The sequence below is a fragment of the Prinia subflava genome, chromosome 7 (assembly GCF_021018805.1).
Source record: "Prinia subflava isolate CZ2003 ecotype Zambia chromosome 7, Cam_Psub_1.2, whole genome shotgun sequence".
NCBI classification, from domain to species: Eukaryota; Metazoa; Chordata; class Aves; order Passeriformes; family Cisticolidae; genus Prinia; species Prinia subflava.
Genome location: NC_086253.1, coordinates 2,657,393 through 2,676,432, shown reverse-complemented (window position 1 = coordinate 2,676,432; position 19,040 = coordinate 2,657,393). Strand labels below are relative to the sequence as shown.

The window sequence follows — 19,040 nt, the reverse complement described above, 5'->3', positions numbered from 1 at the left end:
TTTCCTGCTGCCAATTAAAGCCTCTGACGTCAGTGTTTTGATTCCAAGCAGTTGCATAACACCTGGAGGTGTCCAGGGCTCCGCGCCGCGCCGAGGGCAGGGATGGAAATAGATCCTCCAAATTCCAGCTCCCTGCCCCTGCTTCCCTCCTCTGCAGCCACGCCTCCATCCTGGCATGGGGACAGGAGGGCTGGATGGCCCTTGGGAAGAGGTTGTTCCTCCCACAGGAAGGTGGTAGCACAAGCACTGTTGTCCCACCCTGTGGCGCCTTCAGAGGGGTCCCCAGCTCGGTGTCCCCTGCCACCCTCCCATGGAGCATCCAGACGAGCATCCAGACCCCTTTTCTCCCCAGTGGGAATTTCCATGTGGTGGCTCAGCTTTCCCCACCCAAACAGAGTTATAAAAAGGCACTGCAAGAGCTGAGGCCCATCCAGCAAATTCCTCCAGCGCCAGGGGTAGGTTTTCACTAGGGACTGGGCTGAAGTCTTGGAGCTGGAGCCAAGTCCAGCTGAGTCAAAGCTCCCTACCAGCTTTGCCAGCTGGATGCAGGGTGCCCCAGTTTTACGGGAAAGGCATCCAGCCAGAGGCAGATGAAGCACAGCCCAGGTGAAGTGCTCCTCACCCGTGCACAAAACAAGGCGTGGGGTACGTGAGTGGAGTCAGGAGCATCCTGCCCAGACCAGCCCTCTCTGTGGATCATAAACAACCCCAGGGATGCTCAGCTCAAAAATTCCTGCTCCCACATGGAAAAGATGATGGCTGGAAGGGCATCATGAGCTCCCCTGGCTCTGCCTGGGACAGCTGGTAAAGAGCATCTTCTGCACCCAGGTTCAGCGTGGGCTTTGGCCAACAACTGACCGAGGTCACCCAGCGCCACTGACCAACACCAACCTCAAAATTCTAAGGACACATCCCAAGTTTTCTTTTTTCCACCCCCAAGGCCTTGGGACAACCTTGTGTTGAGTGCAGGCCTCCCAGCCCTGCTCTGCAGAGCCAATAATCCTCTTCAGCTCGAGGCTCTGACTTTGAGTTATCCAGATTTTGGGGAGCTGCAAGGTTTTCCAGAGCCTCCTGCTCTCTCCCCTCCATGTGTTGGTGTCCCACCCATCTCCCCTTTTGGGGAACTGCTGATCTCTACCCCTCTGTTCCCAAGGGCAATGTGAAAAAGCATCACTCAGTGCCCTGAGAAGGACAACATGGCAAAGGCAGATGGCCCCAGGGAGAACAGGTCACCCCAGAAACTGTGCCTCAGTTTCCCCAGCTATCAAAAGAGGATTAGTTCACTTCCAGGATGTCATGAGGCTCAGGAATAAACACTCCTGGGGCAGGATCAAGCCTCACAAAGGCAGCAGCTTATCAGGACTGCTGCAAGCTCTGCCCAGGAAGAGGAGATGTGGCGGAGCATCACCTCCCCAATTAGCCTGGTGACAGGCAGGGACACCACGGGTGTGGGCACGTGAGGAGCTGGCTTTCCCTGTGCCAAGGAATGACTCCGATTGCTGAGCCCTGGTTGTTCCAGTCTCCCCATTTATCCAGAGAGTAAACACAGAGAGGATTTATGGGCAGAGAGCTGATGCCACACCTGTGACCTGCCACGTGCTGCTCTCCTGTCAGGGTGGGAGAGCAGGTGGAGCCCTTTCCTAGCACAGCTTCCATTTATGGGAAGCTGCTTCTGGGCTGGGATTTCTCCTGATGGAGAAACGTTTGAGGAGGATTTCACAGCAAAAGAGAGAAAACACCGTAAGCATCATCCTGTTTATGCAGCCCCAAGCCCACTCAAGAGCAAGGAAACCCCTCCTCGAGGGTTTTAATCCATGTTACACCTGGGGAAACTGAGGCACAGGGATGCAGCTGGACCAGAGGGCTCCCAGCAATTGTTCCTCTGCAGGCACTGGAGGATTTTGGGGTGCAGGTGGGACCTTGCATCTTCCCTCACTTTATTGCCCAGCTTGTCTCAGACACCAATCTCCCCATCCACTCTGTCCTTGTAAACTGCCTTAATTACAGCTCCAACAGAGGATCCCACCCTTCCCTCCTCCCCCACTGCCTCCTCTACCTGCTGCAAGTCCAAGAAGGAGCCAACCTTCTTCCCTTACAGGCTTGGGATCTCTTCCCACAGCACGGGGTGACATCTGGGCTACTCTGCCCAGGCTCATGTTGCAAACCCAGCGCCACTTCCCACCTGCTCAGCCTCAAAAATATCTGAGTGACACCGATGCCAACTTCCCAAAAAACCACCTGCTCCTCTCCATGGCTCCCAGGGCCGGGGCAGCTTTGCAGGAGCACCAGAGCTGCTGTCTGCACACGGGAAGCCCCTTCTCACCTCGCTTCAGTACTAGAGAGGGGTGGTGGTGCTGTGGGGAGCTGCAAACCCTTGTTTTGGGGGGTAAAGACAGACCCAGATGGTCAGGGCCAGCATCTCATCATCCTGCTGCCCAGCACAGCACCATGTTTTGGTGTTTAGTGGCTCGGTGTGGACACTGAGAAAGAGAAATAAACTCTTAGAAATGACCCGTGGGCAAGATTCGTTGACTCAGCGGGTTTGTGTAACCACCAGGCAAAGAGCTCCAAGAAAGGCCAAGACCTTGGCCAAAAAAAAAACCAAAAACCCTTTGGAGGAGGGCTTAGAGAAGAGTCCTTTCGGGTGACTGCTGGGGCATCCAGCATTTCCTTCTCCCCGCTCTCCCAACCAGGTTCATCCGGCTCTGCGGGGAGGCTTGGCCAGCTCCCTGTGTTTACATCCCCGTGAGATGCTGTCAGGAGCTGAGGCTCTGCCTGTACTTGCAGGAGGTAAATCCACATTTGGTGTGAAGGGTGGGGACTTTCCTGTCTCCCAAGTTAAAAGTAGCTTCAGAAGAGATGCCTCAGTGCCCGCTCTCCTCAATGCACCGGTGTTTGATGACCACTTCCATGGATTCTCAGATGTGGAAGAGGGGTTAATCAGCCCCTCTGGCTCGTGCCAAGCAGCAGCCAAGAGAACAGGGCTGCAGATGAGATTTCTGGCAGAGGCTCCAGAGGATTTATTTTTCATTAGGTTGTTTTTGTATTATTATCTGTTTGTGTTAGATAGAATTTGCTCTGCACAATCATTTGCCATCATGCAGGACCCACTCTTCCCGTGAGGCAGGAGGGTGTGGTGGGCCCCAGATTCAATGTCCTCAGCTCCAAAAGCATTCAGCCATCAGATCTCTGGTCATCTCATTTGCTGGATGGTGGCTCCTTATACCCAGAGACTTTTGATATTGTCCATCCCATGAGCTCCTCACTGAATCCTCCCAAATTAGAGATTCAGGGAATCTCTATGGAACAATTTGGGATGGAAGGGACCTTAAAGACCATCTATGTCCTCCAATTTTCACCTCCTGGGAATTTTTCCCTGTTCAAAAGTTGTCCCTGGCCTTATCCAGGAGCCCTGTGGATGTTCCTGCAAGGTTTTTGCCAGCCTAATCTTAAATCAATCCTGGTTTATCAAGTGTAGTCCCAAACAAAAGCAATCATGGAACAAGTCTGAGGAAGGGACACTGTTCAATAAAGTTGGTCTGAACTCTCTTGCTCCCCTCTTTCTGCTTTCTTGCCTAGACCCTATTTCCACCAAAAAAAAAATATCCAAAAAGCAAATTAGCCTCAACCCCAAATTTTTTGTCCATCACTCCACCCTACAACTAAATCCATGTGTTAGAGGGAAGTGGCTGCTCCTGGTGAGGTGGGAATTGCCTTGTATTTCCAACAGAGCTGCCCAAATGGGAGCAAAATCCCTGAAACTGCTGAGTCTTGGGAGGATGCCAGTGGCAGAACACTGGAGCTGTCAGCTCCAGCTCCTGCACAGCCTCGTGCCCAAGCACACCCCAGAAATGTGCCTGGGATGGATCCCACCTGCAAACCCCAAGCTCCTGGACAGGATGTTCCTAGCAAGAGCCCAGTCCAAGGGCTGGCAGAGCTCTGGGATGAGGCAGTGAGTGAGTGTGTGTGTGACTGTCTGAGCCTGCAAGGGACAGCTTGGACCCATTCCCAGTTTGGAGCATTCCTGCGTTTTTATGGCTGATGTTCTCCAGATGTTTTGTGTTGCAGCCTCATGTGGAAACCCTCTGGCCCCAGGGCTGAATCCTGCTCAGCCCTCCACGTTACACCCGGCAGAGAGGAGGAGGAGGGGGGTTTTACATCGCTCTCTCCACATCATTTATTATATTTAAAGCATGAATCAACCCTGGGATGCACCACAGCTGCCTTGAAAGTGCCTGTTCCCATGCCTGCTTATCCTTTTGAACTCTTTTTTCCCAAGGAAACACCACACGTGTGATCAGCCCCTCTCCACAAGCCCATCAAGTGCTGCAAAGCAGAAAGATACGGATACAACCTCTGGCTTAGGAAGTCCCGAAGCAGCAAATTGCCGGAAACGGAGAGAATATAATGTGGAAAGCATTCCCCTGGCTTGGCCCTCGCATTCCTGCAGAACAGCTCCCCCCAGTCCCAGCCAGGGGAGGGATACCAGCAGAGCTGGACTGTGGCTCTGAGCCAGGAGGAGCTCCCATGCCACTGTGCATGCATCTTCCTTGTCCGTATTATCCATTTCTGGTGGATTTTGTTGAAGAACCCAGCTGGTTTCACTCCCTGCCTGTGTCTCTGTTGAGTGGGATGAGGTGTTGGAGCACTGCTAAGGGATAAGGGGGAAGCTGGTTACCCTCCCTCAGGTCCTGGCTCTGGTTTGGTCCCTGAAGTGACCATCCCCAGCAGGGACATGGGTCTGGCAGCATGGATGCAAAGGGACATCCATTCCTGTGCACCAGCCGATGGACACGGTGTCTCCAACAAACCAGTCTGACTTCCCATTAGGAAACTTCCCCATCTACTATTAATAGTTTAAGACACCCCTCCTTTATGCATCTCCCTCCTCATTCCTCCATGCTCCACACCTCACTGAGGGTGAGAGCAATCCTGCCCTCTACCCTCTGCAATCTCCCCATGACTGGGGCTGCTTCCACCCGAGCCCACTTTTCCCATTTGCCACCCATCCTCTGCTCCTCCCTGCAAGCCCATCCTTGTGCCAGGGCTGGCTCCTGCCAGGACAAGGGCACTGAGCCTCAGTGAGGATCTTTTTCCCAGAACAGGAGGGTGCAGGCAGAGCCCAGTGGGGTTATTGGGGTGAGGGAGGGTCTGGCTGCCCAACGGGAATTCCCGACTGCTTCCTTGCCTCTCAGGAACCACCTGCATCCTCCAGCAAATGCTCCCTGCTCCAGAAGAAGGCACTTGAAAGGTTTTCCTGACCTCAGTGGTAGGAAAATGCTCACGGTGATCAGCTCTCCATCCTGGCAGTGCTGAGCCCAGCTTTGGGCTGTGCCAGACTCCCCAAACTGCCAGGGACATTCCCAGCAGGATCAGTTCCAGCCTGGGCTCTGAGCCCCACAGCCACATCTCCCCTAAATGAGCTTTTAGCATTGCCTGGTGTTGTCCAGGTTGATAATTTTTCCCTGGCCCATTTTTGGTCTGGGGCAGGAACAGGAGGAAGAGGATGGACCCACACAGATACAGGTTGTGTCATTTCATCTCGAAGCACCTGCAAACAGATGCTTGGGGATGCAATTTGAAACCCAATTTACTTCCCAGCGTGGATGCAAGCAGTGACTGCCTGAACTCCCCTTTCCCATTGGGGCTGGCAGGATCCTGTGCTGCAGCCAAGCCCCTCGGGGCACAATGAAGAGGAAGAGCTGCAGGGTTTTGGTTGCCACCCAGGAGCAGCACCTGCTCCACTTGCTCAGCAGGGCACGATCCTCGGGGCAGGATCGCCCTGGGTGGATGCAAAGGCCAAGGAGGGTGGTGGGAGGTGGGTCAACCTCGGGCAAGCCCTGCCAAAGCAGTGTCATTGCTTGACTCACAAAGTCATTAATGAATCAAAGCTCCCGGGTAATTGATGTTATGAGGAAGAGGAAGAGTCTGTGCTGCTCCACCCTGCTCTGCATTGGGCTGGCCAGGGGTAGAAGCACCACGAAAAGGGCAGAGGAGAGGTGAGAAGGCAGAGCTGCACCCCTGGTGGCACCGGCTGAGCAAGGCCAGCGCAGCGGGGAGGGAACCAGGGAGGCTCCCACATCCCCCTCGGAGGCAGGGATGGGATGGGCACACGCTGATATTTATAGACTCATAAAATCATTAAGGTTGGGAAAGCGCTCTGAGATCATCCAGCACAACCATTGACCAACAAGTGTCCTTGGCTGAGAGGGGACAGGGTCAAGGCCACCCCAGAAACCAAAAGTGAAAGGACGGCAGAAGGGGAGGCAAGGAGTGGGGATGGATGAGGAAGGGAAAAAACAGAAGAGGGAGAAACCAGAAGAGTGGAGTGGATATTTTTCTGGTGAGGGACTGTCCAGGACTTGGCAGTGCTGTGCCATGGGCACTGGGACCAAGGAAGGAGACCTTCCTCTGCCCACCAGGTCTCCCATCCACACTCCTCTACGATTGGCTTGGCCAGGCTGGTGATGCTGAAGGTCCCCTTGATCAAAACAGAAAAGATGTGGGGGTAGATCAGAGAATCATGGAATCATTGAGGTTAGAAAAGCCCTCTGAGATCATCAAGTCCAACTGTTCCCCCATCACTGCCAATCCCACCACTGACCCATGTCCCCAAGTGCCACATCCACATGGCTTTTAAATCCCTCCAGGGATGGGGATTCCTCCACTGCCCTGGGGACCTCTCAGGGCTTGACCATCCTTTCAGAGAAGGAATTTTCAGAGGAGAAGGAAACCCTGACAGGCTGTGGGAGGCACTGCCAGGGCTGCTGCCACCACTCCAGCCCCCACCTACTTTCCAGGGACACTTCAGTCCCATCCCTGCACTTGTCACCCCATTTAAATTGGGGTGACAACAGATCTGTCGTGGCATTTGTAGTCCAGCACTGCCAGAGAGGAATGAGAGGAGAAAGGAGCCATCTTCCACCTTCCCATGGGACAGACCCACCCTCCCTTATCAGCCCATCTCCGTGAGGTCCAGGCACGCAGCCGGGCTGGATCAGAAGCACCTTCACTCATCGAGCAGGAAAACAGGATTTTCTCATACATACAGCAAGGTGTTATTAGCAGGAACACATGGAGGAGGGAGAAAATGAGCAGTGTGCTTCCCTCCATGGCCAGGGAGGGAATCAGAGCTTGGATATACATCCCCACACCCCCAATTAGCTGAATTTGGGTGCCCCCATCCCACATCCTCCCTCTGCCAGCAGGCAGGCAGGAAGGACTCTGCCCATCCAACCTTCCCTTTCCACTGAGGGGACTTCCTTGGCCATGCCCCCATGCAGGCAGCAGTGATTCTGAAAGGGAAACTGAGGCAGGAAGGGTGGTGCACCACAGGAGCTGCTCCCTGAAACTGGCAGTAGATCCTGGGCATAAGGCAAGGTCCAGGAGCCCTGTTCCAGCTCTGAAGTCATAGGGGACACCCTGCCTTGCCCATGTCCAGAGGGCCATGGGGACATTTTGGGGTGGTTTTTATTTTCTCTCATCCAGGGAAAGAGGCTGGAGATGTCCAGGCTTTGTGTGCTGGCAGCCCAGAAAGCCCCCAAGTGCCCTGGGCTGATCCCCCAGCGTGGGCAGCAGGGGAGGGGATGGGATTTTGCTCCTCTGCCCTGCTCAGGTGAGACCCCACCTGCAGAGCTGCCACAGCCCTGGGATCCCCAGCATCAGCAGGATGTGGAGCTCCTGGAGCCAGTCCAGAGGAGGCCATGGAGCTGCTCCAAAGGCTGGAGCCCCTGTTGCTTTTAGGTAGAAGGCTGGTGACTTGGTATTAAAGGACAGCACGGCAGCTGAGCTTCGCCCCAGCCCCTCGGGCTATAGACAAACACTGATACTAGTATGGTGGATGGTCAAAATGGCGATTTATTAGCTTGTATCTTTGGGTTAAATACTCGAAGGGATTTCGCTACATTACAAAGGGATGGTGGGTCTTAGTAGTTAGTAAAGGGGAATGGAAATCTACTGAAGTTAGAGGGGAGTTGCATACTTCAGAGGGACTTTTTTCGCTTATCTCTATGGACAAGGTTGTGGATGAGGGGGAGGAAGAGCCCTAGCTGCCTTCCCGTTACATTCCGAAATCTTCCGCGGCGCCTGTGTCCTTGCCTGCCACAGCCCCTCTGCTCTGGAGCCAGGCTGGGACACCTGGGGATGCTCATCTGCAGAAGAGAAGGCTCCAGGGAGAACTCAGAGCCCCTGGCAGGGCCTAAAGGGGCTCCAGGAGAGCTGGAGAGAGACTGGGGCAAGAGCCTGGACTTTTCTCATCAGGGAAAAGTTTTACAATGGTTTCACAATGACAGAGGGCAGAGTTAGATTGATATTAGGAAGAAATTGTTCCTTGTGAGTGTGGGGAGGCCCTGGCACAGGTTTCCCAGAGAGACTGTGGCTGGATCCCTGGAAGTGTCCAAGGCCAGGCTGGGAACAACTTGATCTAGTGGAAGCTGTCCTTGACCATGCCAGGGGGGTTGAAACGAGATGAGCTTTAAGGTCCTTTCCCACCCAAACAATTCCATGACTCCGTGCCAAGGACAAGGCTCCAGTACTCCCTCCCCTCCAGCTGCAGCTCCAGGCTTTGCCCGGCAGTGCCCAGGGCCAGCCCGTGTGGGAGGAAAGGCAGAACTCGATTTCCGAGTGCATTTGCTTCCCACATCCCTCAGCTGCCGGCAGCGGCTCCCGCGGGGCTCCGCAGCCTCTTCCCAACACCAGGACTCCCAGCCCCAGCGTGCCCGGGCGAGTCCCTCCCATGCTGAGCGGGGATTCCCACAGCGGGAGGAAGGCTTCACCCAGGGAAAACATCCAGCGGATCCACTGCCTGCCTCATCGCTCAGGAATCCGGGGTCAGGGCCGCCGAGTGCTCCCAGGGCGGTGCATCAGGCGGGGAGCACGGGATGCTCATCCCAGTGTCCATCCTGTCACAGCACCTGGGATGCTCATCCCAGTGTCCATCCTGTCACAGCACCCTGGATGCTCATCCCAGTGTCCATCCTGTCACAGCACCCTGGGTGCTCATCCCAGTGTCCGTCCTGCTGTCACAGCATCCTGGGTGCTCATCCTGGTGTCCATCCTGCTGTCACAGCACCCTGGGTGCTCATCCCAGTGTCCATCCTGTCACAGCACCTGGGATGCTCATCCCAGTGTCCATCCTGCTGTCACAGCACCTGGGTGCTCATCCCAGTGTCCATCCTGTCACAGCACCTGGGATGCTCATCCCAGTGTCCATCCTGTCACAGCACCTGGGATGCTCATCCCAGTGTCCATCCTGCTGTCACAGCACCCTGGGATGCTCATCCCAGTGTCCATCCTGTCACAGCACCTGGGATGCTCATCCCAGTGTCCATCATGCTGTCACAGCACCCTGGGATGCTCATCCCAGTGTCCATCCTGCTGTCACAGCACCCTGGGATGCTCATCCCAGTGTCCATCCTGTCACAGCACCTGGGATGCTCATCCCAGTGTCCATCCTGCTGTCACAGCACCTGGGATGCTCATCCCAGTGTCCATCATGCTGTCACAGCACCCTGGGATGCTCATCCCAGTGTCCATCCTGCTGTCACAGCACCCTGGGATGCTCATCCCAGTGTCCATCCTGCTGTCACAGCACCCTGGGATGCTCATCCCAGTGTCCATCCTGTCGCAGTGCCCGGGACTGCTGCAACTGGCCCAGCGCAGCCTGGAGAGGGAAGGAAGGGGGAAAAGAGGCTCAGCTTCCCTTGCACGTCCAGAACATCCTCGGGCCAGCGCGTGACGCTGGCTCTGGGTGACATCCCAGCTCCAGGGTGATGTCATTTCCTCCACAAGTGATGTCGTGTCCATGGGAAAGGGGCAGGGATGGGGACAAGTGGAGGGTGTGATGAGCAGAGCGGGACAGTGCCCTCACACCACCCCCGGTGCCACCTTCTGTCCCCTCCTGCCACCACCCCCTGTCATCCACTTTCACCCCTGCCATGCCCTGTCCCCATCTGCACTCGCTGCCACCCCGTCCTGTCCCCACTGCCACTTCATGTCCCCAAAGTCACCTCCTGTCTCCACAGCCCTTGTTCCCACAGCCACGCCATATCCCCACCACATCATCCCCTTTCCCCAGTGCCACCCTGTCCCCAGCATCACCCTCTGTCACCTGTCACTTGAGGTCCTTACTACACCATCCCCGTCTCCAGTGCCACCCTCTGCCCAGTGTCAATGCATGTCCCCAGTGTCTCCTTATGCCCCCACAGTCACTCCCTATCCCCTGCCGACCCTCCGTCACCTTTGTCTGTCCCATCCCCGTGACACCCCCTGCCACCCCTAGTCAGCTCACTACCTGTGTCACGCCCGTCACCTTCCCCTGTCCCATCCCGTGTCATTCCTTGTCGCCTGCTTTCCTTGCCATTTCCCCGTGTCCCCTCGTGTCCCCGTGTCCCACCCTGTCCCCCCGGCGCTGTCCCCTCGTGTCCCCGTGTCCCCTCGTGTCCCCGTGTCCCCTCGTGTCCCCGTGTCCCACCCTGTCCCCCCGGCGCTGTCCCCTCCTGTCCCCGTGTCCCCTCCTGTCCCCGTGTCCCATCCTGTCCCCCCGGCGCTGTCCCCTCCTGTCCCCGTGTCCCCTCCTGTCCCCGTGTCCCACCCTGTCCCCGTGTCCCACCCTGTCCCCCCGGCGCTGTCCCCTCGTGTCCCCGTGTCCCACGCTGTCCCCCCGGCGCTGTCCCCTCCTGTCCCCGTGTCCCCTCGTGTCCCCGTGTCCCACGCTGTCCCCCCGGCGCTGTCCCCTCGTGTCCCCGTGTCCCACGCTGTCCCCCCGGCGCTGTCCCCTCGTGTCCCCGTGTCCCACGCTGTCCCCCCGGCGCTGTCCCCTCGTGTCCCCGTGTCCCACGCTGTCCCCCCGGCGCTGTCCCCTCCTGTCCCCTCGCCCCACCCCATCGGCGCTGTCAGCGCTGTGCGCATGCGCGCCGCTCGCGGGGAAGCCGTGCCCGGCTCCGGGCGGGGCGGGGCGGCTCCATCCGGGTCCTGCCCGGGCCGGGCGGTGCGGGCGGCGCGAGCCCCGGCGGGACAGCGCGGCGGCGGGTGAGTGCGGGGGGCGGGAGCCCCCTGAGGGGCCGGAGGACCGGGATCCCCCCGAGCGCCCATATGGGGAGCGGGGACCCCTCCTGGAGACCCCCATGTGGGGTGGGACCCCTCCCTGTGCCTTATTCTGTGGGGAAGGGACCCCTCTCCATCCCCCCTGGTTGCCTGAGATCCCTCCCTGTGCACCCCTCTGTGGGGCAGGGTCGCTCTTGCAGCTCCGCTTTGGGCAGGACCCTCCTTCTGTGCCTTGTTCGGTATGGAAGGGACCCTCTTCCAGTCCCCCTGTGGGGTGGGACTTTTCCCTGTGCCTTGTTCTGTGTGGAAGGGACCCTCTTGCAGCCCTTCTGTGCTGTGGGACCTCTCGCTGTGCCTTGTTCTGTAGGGAAGGGTCTCTCCTCCATCCCCTCTTCGGGCTGTACCCTCTGTCTGTGCCTTGTTCTGTAGGGAAGGGTCTCTCCTCCATCCCCTCTTCGGGCTGTACCCTCTGTCTGTGCCTTGTTCTGTGGGACAGGGTCTGTTCTCCAGCCCTCAGGGCAGGACCCTCTCCCTGTGCCCTGTTCTATGGGAAAGGGGTCCCACTCCATCCTCGCTGTGGGGCAGGGGCATCCCCTCCTCAGCAGCTCCCGTGGGGGACAGGGTCCCTCTGTCTCTGCTCCACGGTCCCCTCCGGGGCAGGGACCTCCACGGGGCAATGGAGCAGTCCCCATGTCCCCTCAGGGGACACTCTCAGGGGGTCTGGGCTGTGCTTTTGGCGTGTCTGGCAGCACTGTGGGGCTGCCATAAGGTCCCGCTTGTGGGGCAGAGGGGACAGCCCGGAGCAGGGCACAGCAGAGGCTGGAGCCATGGACTGGGACTGCATCACCCCGAAGGGATGGAGGAGGGGGCTGGGGCGGCACAAAGGGACAGGGGCCATGTCCCCACCCTGCCTGGACCCCCTGATGAGGGGGAGATCCGGGGGTCCCACCCCACGCTTGGCTCAGGGTCCCCAGGTCACCTCTGTTCCCGGTAGCTCGGAATCAGACACGTCCCCTTGCTTTCCTGGGGGCCGGGACAGGACGCTGCAGGTTTCTTCTGCTTTAAATGAAAACCAAAAAAAAAGACCGAAAACCAGCCAGAAATGGGAAAAGCTGCCTTTTTTGAGTTACACTGGGCTGCTGTTCCTGCCGTGCCGGCACGTCCGTACCCTCCCTGCATCCGCCGCTTTGGCAAGGGGACGCGCGTGGGACCCTAGGGACTGGAAACCGAGGGATAAAAATGCACCTCCTGCGGTTTGGGGTTTTGGTTTTTGTGTTCGCTCAGTTCAGCCTGCCTTTGTTCTTCGCCGGGGTGCTCGGAGGAGGACACGCGTGGGTCCGGGTCACCCCACGAGCGGCGCCGGCTCCGTGGGATGTGCCAGCGTGTGTGTCTGGGGCTTGCTTCCCCCCTCCCGTGCGCACCTTTGGCAGGAGGCTTGGATGACATCTTGCTCTGGCACGCTCCTCGCCTTTGATCTCGAGTTTCCTGCCATGGATAACGTGTTCAGCAACACGCGAGCCCGGCTCCGCAGCTGCCGGGGAGGGTGATGCGGGTGCCTCCTCCTCCTCCTCCTCGTCCCGGTTTTCCCCAGCTGGTTCCTGCCTACAGCTCCCGGCTTTCCTTTGTTTCGGGTGCCGCCAGGACGGGCTCTCACAGCCCAAGGATGCTCTGAACGGAGCAAAGCCAAGCACAAAAAGACACCCCCCCTCCCAATCCCTTTGTTTCCAGGCGTTTGCGGGCTCAGCTGGTTTTTACACGGCGGCGTTTCGTGTGCCCAGGCACATAAACCGACTACTCAATGTCGTGTTTTGGTTTTTTTTTATCCCATTCTGAGTTATTTTGGGTGCTTTAGTTTGCAGGGAGCACATCCCGGCTGCAGGCTGTGCCGGAGGGATGCGGCAGCTTCCTGGGAACGGGGTGAATTTGCCAGAAGCATAACTGGAACATCTCGTGGTTGTCCTCTGGTGTCCTCCTCGCGTCTCCTCGGGTGAGCAGAGCCATAAGCTCTCAGCACCACACTGAAATCCGGGATCACCAGCCCTTCTCCTGGGAGAACTCTGACCCTGGTTTGCAAGACCCGCTGCCAGCAGCAGCTTTGGGAACAGAGGAAGGTGAACAAAACCCAAGCCCGTGCTCAGCAGTGATGGCTGAAATCAGCCCTTTTTTAAATAATATATCCTTGCCTTTACAGAAAGCAAAATACAAATTCTAATATTATTATCATCATTATATTTTAGATTCCTACTGCTGTTTCATTTCCCTCAGGTGTTGGGTTTAATAGCGAAACCATCACCTGAATTCATTTGAATGCTATTTCTTTTTGCACGACAGATGTACACAAAGCACGTTAAGCGTGTCAAACAGCCCCTGAGTAAATCATGTTGTTTGCTCTATTACTTTATTCATACAGGTTCGATGCTCCAGCTGATGCATCTGGAGTGCTGTGCCATCTGGAGCAAAAATTAAATACAAATTTGGCCCCTGGCCTGGAAAAATAACAACCCCGTGCCCCACTAATAATTGGCAGTGGAAGGATAGAGCCCCTGACAGAAGAACTGCTTGGGGGCAATGTGGAAGGAACCCAAAATGCACTAATTGAGGTATTTAAAATGTATTAAAAAAGGGAAAACAAATGCTTCCAGCCGTGTGTGCCAGAGGCAGGCAGGAGCAATGTGATCCTGTTACCAAGTCACGGGGCTGATACTGGCAGATGATGGTCCTGATCCTGAGTGGGTGGAGGGGTGTGTGGTGGTGATTTCCCACATCTCCCAGCCTTGCTGCTGAAGGAAATCCCCTCCATGACCTCCCACCACCTCTGTTCCTCCACTGCTCAGCTCAGGTTTGCTAATTTTGTCCCTGTTCACCAAATCTGGGTTGGACACTCCTGGTCTGCTGCTTGGGTTGCTGGCATTGCAGTTTGGTGAAAGGCTGTCTCAGATTTGGGGAGAACAAGATGTGGAGGTGGGTCAGCTCTGCTGGAACTTGCTGCTTGTGCATCCCAGCCTCAGATCCAGTCGCCTGCAGGTGGGATTGGAGATAACTTTGATGGACCAGCCGTGAAGGACACCTTGGGGTCAGCGTGCTCTCAATGTTGTGGGATCTGTTGGACCTTCAGATGAGCAATACTGTGTGCCACATGGGAAATAAGATGATGGCTGCTGGTTGCTGCCACTGTTCTTGGCTGGAGAGTGGTCCTGGCCCTGTCCTGAGGGAGAGGCAGGTGATGGGGTGGAGGAGGAGGATGATTCCGTGGCGAGGAAGCAGCAGAGCTGCTCAGGACTATGGAGCTGAACCAAGCCTGGAGGTTCTACCCAAGAAGAGCCAACTTCCAGCTGCTTTCCTGGACTAAACGATGTGTGGGATTATAGGAGAACACCCAAATTTCCTAGGAGGGCTTTTGTGCTTTTGAACCATCTCTCCAGGTTCCCCCTTGGGTCACCCCTCCCAGTGACCTGCTGTCCCTTCCACTTGTATGTGGAAAAGGTGGAGAGAGGCACAGCTGGTGCTCATCTCCTGTTCCCACCACCTGCACCTGGAATTCTGCCTTGGGATAACGTGGCTGAGACATGGTCCTCCCCTAGATTGCCAGGCTCCTGCTGCACAGTAAACCCAAACAAGCCCATCCTTCAGGCCACGGCAGGAGGTGCAGATCCTTCTGGTGGTCCTCAGCCAATTTGGACCATCGGTGTGGAAGCCTGGAGGGTATTTTGGGGGGTTGAAGCCCCCCAGTCTCAGCAGTGGTTGGTGTGGCCGAGCTGGGTTGGTTTGTTTTTGTTCCTGCAGCCGTTCCCCTCAGAGCTGAGCGTTGTTGACACAAGATAAGATCGGCTGTCGCAGCCATCCCCTCCCCTGCCAGAGTTGCCCTGGAACCGATCAGTCAGGTCGGGAGTGGCCGTCCCGGTGTGCCCGCCCCGAACCGCTGACAGGGCTCTAAAGCGGCACCAGTGATGATGCGATAGGGGCTTAACTGCGAGTGCGCCCCGTCATCGCCTGAGCCCGGCGGGTGCTGCTCTCTGGGCTGAGAGATTCCAGCGATCCCATGGAAAACGTGCTTCAGGAGCCCATCCAAACCCGCGTGCTTTGCTACAGCTGTGGGCAGGGGTGATTTTCCTCCTGACCTGAGGGGTGGGAAAGCCTTGACATTGACGGGGCTAGAGCAGGGCTGTATCCTCCATCCCGGGATGCAGCGGTCCTTGCTGGAGGTGGAACTGCACCATTTTTGGATGCTGTTCCCTCTGGAACAGTAACACGGGCAGTGTGTCAGTTTTCTACTTGTCTGGCTTGTTTAAATTCCATCAAAGAACAAAAAACAATCCTAAAGGGTTCCTACCACATGTGGAGGGCTCCTGTGTGCTGCTCACAAATGGTTGTGGTGCTGAAGGAATGACGAGAGGAGACGAGCCTGGCCCTAATGCCAGTGTGTGGATGGGCAGTGGGAGCTCATGGACCAAATTAGCTGGAAGTAGCTGGCTCAGCATAGCCAAAGACTGTCAAGTCTCATGTTGCTCCAATGCTGTGGCTGGATCAGGCTGTGGAAAGAGCAGAGACACCAAGAAACAGAGGGAGCAGAGAAGGCAGGGTGGCAGGAAGCCTGGACAGGGACATCCTACTTTTTCTGCTTCATCTTCAGGACTGTGAGAAGCAAGCAGGAATGACTTCTCCAGGCTTATTTTGGCTTTTTTTTTGTTGTTGTTGTTTGTTTGTCGGTGGGTTTGCAGGACACCAAGACTGCTGGCAACTGGAGTTCTCCTGGCTCCGAAAGGGAAAAGGATCTTTATAGGGATAATCCTGGAGGCCCACCCCAGTGTTTGAGGGACAGTGTGCTGGCCAGGTCCTTCAGTGTGCTGTCTCCATGGAGGCAGGGGATGGAGATCCATGTGGCAGCACAGCCACAAGGGTTATCGATGTGTTGGAAACCATGAAAGCCCCTGAGAAAGGTCACAGAGGAACTGGGACTTCTCCAAAAAGGTGGTGGGATTGATAAACCAACTGAAGTGCACCTGCACCAATGCCCACAGCTTGGTCACCAACAGGAGAAGGATCTGGAAACCACTGTGCATCAGGAAAGCTGTGACATTGTTGCCAACACAGAGTCATGTGGGATGACTCAAACAAATGGATTGCTGCAATGGAGGAGATAACTTTCCATGATTTACCAGCAGCCCTGGCTAACTGGGAGGTCTCAGCTGACTGGAAGTGAGCAGATGTGACACACAGCTACAAGGGCAGGAAGGAGGATTTGGGCAACTACAGGGCTGTCAGTCAGGTCACAGGAGCAGAGCGCCCTGATGCATTGCCAACGGGGCAATCAGAAGATCTAGGGCAGCCAGGGTGAGTTTGTGACCGGCAGGTCCTGCCTGACCAACCTGATTTCCTTCTACAACAAGGTGATCTGCTTAGGTGGATGAGGGAGAGGCTGTGGGTGCGTCTGTCTGGACTTTGGCAAGGCCTCTGACTCCACTCTGACACCACTTTTTCGTCAAAAGGGGCTGGAGGTGTTTAAAAGCTGTGTAGAAGTGGCACTTGGGGACATGAGTTAGTGAAGGCCTTGGCAGTGCTGGGTTAGCAGTTGGACTCGATGGCCTCAGAGGGCTTTTCCAACCTAAACGATTCCATGATTCTGTGATTTTATTATCCCTTCAGAGGATTAATCCCGCCGCTAATGCAGCTTTTCACTGCAAAGCGCTTTAGAGGAAGTCGCGCCAGGAGAACGCTTGGAGAGAGAAACTGAAAGTGCTGAGCAGGAGGCAGCTGCCCTCCTGATTCCAGCCCTCCCACTCTAGTTCTCCCAGTCTGTGAAGTAGGAGTGGGTTTCCCAGCTTCTTGGCTCACGGGAATATTTCAGGGAAAATATGAGAGCTCCGTAGTTGTGCAGCTTCCCAGGCGTGGAACCAGGGCATTTCAGCTCTCCCATCGGACACTGAAATCCAGGAGCAGCACGGCAGGTAAGAAAGTGGGTGAAGCCAAATTACCCATCCAGACTGGGTGGGAGGATTCAGAGTCTCCCACCCAACAACTTCAACAAATCCAACTGAGTGAATCGAGTGGATCGTGCCTCCTCGCTGACCGGGCTCTCAGAATTAAATCCTCGGGGTATTGGAAGGTTCGAGTGATATTTGCCTGCTCTGTCCACGCAGAGCTTTGTCCCAAGCTGAAAAATATTTCCTCAGTGCTTTAATGACCCCCATTTTCCTATTGTTCCATGTAAAAACCCGTTGCCGGGCTGGGCTTCCCCTGAGGCGATTTCCTGGCTCTGCTCAAACGCAGCTTCGGGGTTGAGGTTTTTCTTTCGCTTTTAGTTGAGAAGGGTTGGATGAGGACCCGATGTTTTGCTGTCTTGGGGTATGAGATAAAAGATAAGTTTTGGAGACTGTGGGGTGGTGGCCATCTGAAGTGGGATGGGGTTGTGTGGTGTTGGGTGGTTTGAGGGCTGAATAAATTGGGATGAGCTGGATGGAGCCTGTCTGGTGGTGCTCCTGTGGGTTGGGTGTCTGTCAGGTGAGCCCTGCACCCCAGACTTGCTTGGCATTCACACCAAAACACCTTCACCGTTGTGCTGAGCGTTGTTTGGGGGCAGCACTTTGAGAGTAAAAGCAGGAAAAATGGATCATTTTATCAGTTCTGTCTTTATGTGAGGGATGCTGAGTTGTCCTGTGCTGCTTCTGACGGTTCTTGGGGCTTCCTCCTTGTATCCTCCTCCTCCTGAAGCGTCTTCCCCATGCAGCTGCCAGTGATGCAGCAGGAGGAACAGGTCAAGGAGGTGATGGGAAAGGTGATGTGTTGCAGCCAGGTGAGAGGGATGGAGCTGGGGAGAAGCCTGACATCAGGTGGTTTCCTCCAGCCTTGGACACTAAAGCTGCGAGTGGGAGTGTTGCAGGGAGTTAGGAGATTGGACTGCATGGGGACAGTGGGTGTTTTCCCAAAGCCAAGCAAGTATTTGTGCCTAAAGACTAAAAATGATATGGTCCTGCAGGAAAATGGGCTGGAGAAGAGGGATTCTGCTGCTGTCTGATCAGGCCCCTCCAAAAGGAGAGTTTTTAAGACAAGCGGGTGAAATTGAGGGCTTTACACTGAGGTTGGAACGTGAGCCTTTCTGGATTTGTTTTTTGGATGGAATTTAAAAGAGGAAGGTAGTAAGCACTGGCAAAAGTTTCATTTCTTTCTTAGAAAACTTATGTTTTCTAGCAGAAGTTGCTTTTCCTCTTCGAAGGATCCCCTGAATCCTTTCTGCTGCCTTTAGGCTGGATTTATCTCAGCTACCGATGTTCTGTGCTGCAACACTCCACTTAGTAGCAAACTGCTTGATATCAAAACCCAGATTGTACATTGCTGCTTCATCTTCTAAATCAAATAATTTATTCTTCAATATAATGAATCACTCACTGTGAGGGTAGCAGCAGATCCCAGTCTGTTTCCATGAGGGTGCCGTGTTACATTTTCCTTATTAACCCAGGTCCTTGCTGCAAGGCCGTGTGGATGAAGGCTGCTGCCAAACTGGGCACAACTTGGGTTTTGTTGTTCAGAGATTTTTCTCTTCTTTCTTTTAATTAAAATGATGTTTTCCTAGGCCAATGCAGAACAAGTTGGGTGGTTGGGATGGGTTTTTTTAACTGAAGCATCCATTTCCATAAGAGTTGGAGCCCAAAGATGAATTGTGAAGCCCTGGCAGGTTGCTTGCCCAGGATGGGATCCTGAATTGAGCTTACTATGGATGGACTGATCAGGCTTGCCTTGGATACCCACATCATTCCAGACAGCCCTGTGCAGCACTGGGTTGGAAATCCCCCTTTTCCACCCCAAAACCAGCCCCAATGCAGATTTCTCTGCGAGGACTCGCTGTGTGGTAGCCGTCTCTGCAGGCTGCTCCGCGCTTTTGTTTACATCTGGTAGAAAACTTCTTAAATTTCCTGGCAAGGGAGTAATTCTAATCCCTTTCAATGAGATCAACGGATTAGTGTCTCAGATGCTTATAAAATTGTGAGGATTAGCCAAGCCTC

At 55.4% G+C, this 19,040-nt stretch overlaps 1 protein-coding gene across 5 annotated transcripts in view; it reads left to right on the top strand.

The window, feature by feature from the left end:
• Positions 1–10,917: 10,917 nt before the first annotated feature.
• RNF24 (ring finger protein 24) overlaps positions 10,918–19,040 on the top strand; it is a 28,996-nt gene continuing 20,873 nt past the window's right edge. The window contains exons 1-2 of one of the 5 annotated variants that reach the window (XM_063401383.1): positions 10,919–11,028; positions 12,896–13,030. The gene's annotated coding sequence lies outside the window, so the exon portion shown is untranslated. Of the gene's footprint in view, positions 11,029–12,894; positions 13,031–16,832; positions 16,989–19,040 lie in introns of those variants that run through there. The other 4 variants (XM_063401385.1, XM_063401382.1, XM_063401380.1 and 1 more) reach the window with 4 other exon arrangements.